Here is a 5,342-nt window from a genome sequence, read left to right as displayed (position 1 = left end):
CTGCTGAAGCAGGCATCTCATTTTCAGGTGTTGTATTGCTTACATAGGAGGTGCCTAAGGAGCAAATGAAAATATTATCCTTATTTTATTTTTGTAGAATATTTCAAAATGTTTGAATGCAAGTACAAAGTATTATATGGATGTAATAAAAGATTTAAATAATATGGTATTGTTTTACTTGTTTCATATCAAAAAGGGAACTGTACCATTTTAAAATGAAAAATTGCTAGCTGTGCTCACGCTCTCATGTGGCTGTATTACTCTTATTTTTTTAGCATGTCTGCATACTTCTGTCAGTTTGCACCACAGGGAAAGTAGCACTTCCAGCATTTTTCCTGGCACTGATTACTTTCCCCTTTGTGCTGGCACCAGTGTCCTTGCTAGCACCACTGGGGACCTGAGCAAAAGCTCAAACTACTCATTACTTCTGTCTTCCCACTCTCCACCCACCTGCATATGAGTGGGAGAAGCAACGCAGCGACAACTGCTTTTTCTATTATAGGGTCTAGGTCTCTTTCAGCCCCCTTGTCTCCCTGTGCAGGTGTGGAGCAGGGTTCAGTGCTGGATTAGTAAGGCTAATTTGCTTTATTTAATATACACAGCACAGCAGTGAAAGAGAACTCAGGAATGCAAATGATAGACAACTGGCTATTTTCATGGCTTACAAGTGGCTTGTGCATAGATGGCTCCACTCATTTGTCCACCTTGTGTTTAGTTTATAGGTAATATTCACTTACAGGGCAAGTGAAAACAAGCCCTAAAACGAACGACAAAGAAATCAGCATTTCTAAGTTTCTCTGAGCACTGCTGGGATATTTTAATTAGAGCCACATTATTATTAACACCAATGCAATTAATTCTAGCCATTCAACACGTTGCATCAGGGGGACCCTTTAGTTATAGATCCATGGGCAGATCTAAAATTTAGGAAAGGGGAGTGCAGATTGAAGTAGGGGGAGGGCGGAGGAATACTGTAATTAATTTCCCATCCATCAAATCATATAAACACAGCATAACAAATTCTAGGTTCTAGTCTTGGCTGAAATTGCTATTCTCCCCCTTCCTCCTGTTGGTGAGAAGTTGCTATAAGGAGTCACATTGAAGTCTTAGCCTGTTTTTTGTTGTTGTGAAGATTAAGGTTCTAATTTTAAACATTATATAAAGCAATGAACCACGATGATTTTTCCATCATTTTGGGGTCATGTTCCACTGTCTGTGAGGAGATCCATGCATGGGGCTTTGGTTCTGAGCCTCTATTTTTACATGGATCAGCAGCTTTTTGGGACCATCCTCAGTTTTATTTCCTTAGTGGTAGGTGGCTAACACCACCTAGTTTTTCTATAGTAGTTCATCAGTAGATCTCACAGCAGTTTAAAAAGGATGCCAACACTATTATCCCTTTTTCAACAAAGAGGAAAACAAGCACAGAGGTATGAGACTTGCTTACAGTCACTCAGCAAATGAGTGACAGCTGTGGATAGAGCTGGGTCCCAGACCAGCATTCTGTGCCCTAGGCTACACTGGCCTAAATAGCAATTCTTTAAAAAATGTGATCTGCTAGTGTGTTAGCCATGATGTATTTGGCTTTTCCCTTATATTCTTCCTCCTACCCAAGGCTGCAATGCATGATAGTTCAGGTTTAAAGAAGTACTTAATGAGTTAATATAGTTCACCTCTTCTTTTCATACTTAACCACTAAGAAAGCAGGATAGAAGCCAGATTTAATGTGGAGATTGAACACTACTTGTGTAAAAATGACACTACTTCTTGATGCTTTGGAAGCTGCCAGCAGGAGGCTAAAACTGCTGATTTGAAGTAGAAGCTGTCATTGCAAATACAATTTACACTCAGAGGATCACTATGCGCCCAATTACGTGAACTTTGAAGAAACTCTACTCAGCAGAAATTGTTTCACGTGCAGTAGGTCTGAGTAGAGAACGCACTTTTCTGAGGCTCTTGCAAGACTTCAGCACTATCTAGAAAGAGGAGGACAAGGAGGCAGCCTTCATGTTGCATTAGTCTCTTGGAGGAATAAGCACTGCTGTAATAACACTATACCTAAACAATAGAAATCAAAGATGGCCAAGAGCTGAGCTGATCTGTCCATCTTTGCCGAACGTGAGCCTGTTCTCTAAAACACATTTATCAGTGCTTTGTCCAGTCCTTAGAGAGATCTTTGCTATCACTAGGCTTGAGAAACTGTTCTAAAATATAAAAGAATACCCTGTTAGGTAATCGCCTCTGATACAGTTTAAACTGTCCTCATTAATTTCATCCTATTCCATATGTTTCTAGTTTTTTGTAATATCTTAATAATCCCTCTTGGTATTTTGAAATGCAAGTCCGCTTTTGCCCTGATCTCTCCATTATCACTGAAACAGGAACCCAGATTCCAGGCAGCAGCTTTGATGGCATGCGTGAGAGAGAAAAGATGTGCCTCATTTTCCTTGTTCTAATACAAGCTTCTGTTCAGCTTGTATTCAAATGACTGTGCTGCTTTGAGCAAAGAGAGGTAGATAGCTGTGTTAGTCTGAAGTCAGGCAGAAGACCGGACAGATTTGCATTCTTTACCACTGTTTGTTGCTACGGCATTCTTGGACTAGGAGAGCAGGTGCAGCGAGGAGCATGTGAACATGTACACATACATGTGTATACACACACACATTACTAACACCAAAATAACTGCATACTAGCACTGAAGAATGCTAAACTTGCTAGGTTTACAAGACTACCATAACTTTGTTATGTATTCTAATTTCTTAGTTTCTTCCACAAAAAACTCTCCCCTTTTTAAAGTGCTAAGGATGAAGGGTACATAGTCCTTTAAAAACAGTATAGGTATACCTTTAATACTATGCTGCACGCTAACTGCTGTAAAATCTGCATGATCTAATCTGTAAAGTGGTAGTGGGTAATGTTTATTTGGAAAAAAAAAAAAAGCCCTGTAAAACTTGCTTCTAATTGCTTGGGTGAAATTTCATGGCCTTGTTGAGCTGCAGACTCAGCTCAAGGCACATATTTTGTCCTACATGAGATAAAATTTTGTCTATGGGCAGCGTGTTTTATTTGCTTCTCATAAACTGACCTTCCCAAGTCTCATTTAAAAAGCTCCAGAGGAAAGGCAGATGATAGCTGGTTTGTGCTGCTGGGTGGAGCCTCTTTGTAGGCAAAGAACATCAGTTTCTTTTTTCTGCATGCCTTTTTCTGAACTCATAGATCATATTTTTCTTTTTTAAACTTGGAGCAAGATAATGCCTAAGGAAGGATGATATGGGACTGTAGGTTAGATGTGTGTACTTGCATTTTGTTCCAGTAATTCCCTAAATTCTGATGCTATGTTGTAGGGCCAGTAGCACTTGGAATCACCAAAACTCGGATGCTAATTATCTTGCAAAGTGCAGAGTATGTAGTGATGGGATGTCCTTATGTTGTAGACATACAAAATACCCTCCACATTTTGAATAGGAATTAACCACAACTAAATTTCATCTAGTCTTAAATAGGCCCCATGAAATCCATATATATTCACACCCATTTTATTTCCAGCTACTTCCATACATGCCTTTCCTAATGCGTTCTGTTTTAGTTGGCATACTGTATCTCTGTTGACCAATTTGGATATCAACATTCATTTATTAAACACAGCTTTTTGCCAAACCTTTCATTTTAGTCACTCCCAAACAGCTAAAGAGCAGCTCCTTCCAGCTCTTGTAGCTTTCTAAGGATGACTGCTCAAATGCATGACATTAGGCAAGTATTATGAATGCCAAGGTCCTGATTCTACATTAAGAAGGAGAATATGATTATGCTCAGCTTTGATTTCAGCATAGCCTCATTACTTGTACTACAAGAGGATCACTCCTGGCTGCTTTTTCTGCACAGGGCAGATACTTGGAAAAAAGGCTTTATTTGAGGTATATAAAATACTTCTAATATGTCTGGAATACTCTGAAGAGTGCCTAGTCCATTGAAATACCATGTTATATATTCTATTTTATAATGGCATCCATTAAAGAGCAGTGCTCAGTGCTGCAAACACACAACAGCTATAACTGGGATATGGTCTCTGAGGCCATATGCCAGAGGCCAGTGTTCTGTTAACAGTTAGCGGCTGCCCACACAAATCCTAGGAACATTTCTTAAACTGATGGCCTCTTACTTCCTTTTAGTGGGTGTTAACAAAGGAGATCTAAATGCAACAGCTGTTGCCTGGGCATAGAGGTGGTTAGCGATGTTAGTCTGAAGTCAGGCAAAAGGTAGGACAGGGTGACAGCTAAGAGACTCATGATTCAGAGAGTTATGAGCTTTTATTGGCAACAACCTACTTCTCGGACATCACATGGCATCACTGCTCCTGTGCTAATGCCAAGGGTGTGAGACAAAACATCACAAGCTGATTGGTTCAGAAGTCCCATGGCAGAATGCCTAGAAACTAAGGGTAAAAACTTTCAGAAGTATTTAACTGATTTAGGAACCTAACACTGATTTTCTTAAATGATTTAGGCATTTAGGATTTGAATGGACTTAAGTATCTAATTTCAATGGGACTTAAGTATCTAGGCCCCTTTAAAGCTTTTGAAATGGTTTCCAGCTAACTGAAATTATAACTGTCTTGGCTTTCTTCAGTGTTTCTGCAAAGGATTTATTTCCTTCCATTTTCTACTCTTCTTAAGTAGCTGATGCACAGAGGAAAGGAATATTGCACAGTTGGCAAAGGAAGATTGCAACTATTTATAAAGAAAATGATCTGTGCAAGGGGGTCATTCCCTACAGCAGTTATGCTGTCCACAACTCAAGGAGGCCTTCAGCATCTAACCCATGTGCACAGTATGCAATTCCCTTTGGGCAGCATTCACTTTTGGCTTTATTTGCTATGAGTCTATATTGTTCTGGTCTCAGAAGCACTCAGTGTAGGTTAAACGTCTTGCATCTGTTTACCCTAGGAATGTATTATTTAAATAGTAATGCCTTCCTCATTTTTATTTAATTCACAGTAATACTCACAGTGTTGCAGATACTTTCCAGACTTTGCTCTTGTCCTCTGGACAGTAATCTCTGAGAGTAGACAAGAGGTACAAAAATACAGTTGTGTTAGCAAATATATAGAAGTAGGACGAGTAAATGGTAATCAAGCTGTTCCATTGTACCACTGTCTGAAAGACTGTTAAAGGTACCATGAGAGGCACCTTTTCCAATAAGCTGAGGCAGATGTCATTCAAAATGATAGATTACTGTTGCAACAGTCTGCTAAGTGTATTAGCTCTGTGTGTAGCAAAACCCCGTTTTTCTTTTTTTTTTTCCATTTAAAATGCATTCCCTCCCCAACCATTTCTGACTTTCTC

This window comes from Alligator sinensis, unplaced genomic scaffold, assembly GCF_000455745.1.
Source record: "Alligator sinensis unplaced genomic scaffold, ASM45574v1 scaffold232_1, whole genome shotgun sequence".
Taxonomy (NCBI): domain Eukaryota; kingdom Metazoa; phylum Chordata; order Crocodylia; family Alligatoridae; genus Alligator; species Alligator sinensis.
This window is presented reverse-complemented; position numbering follows the sequence as displayed.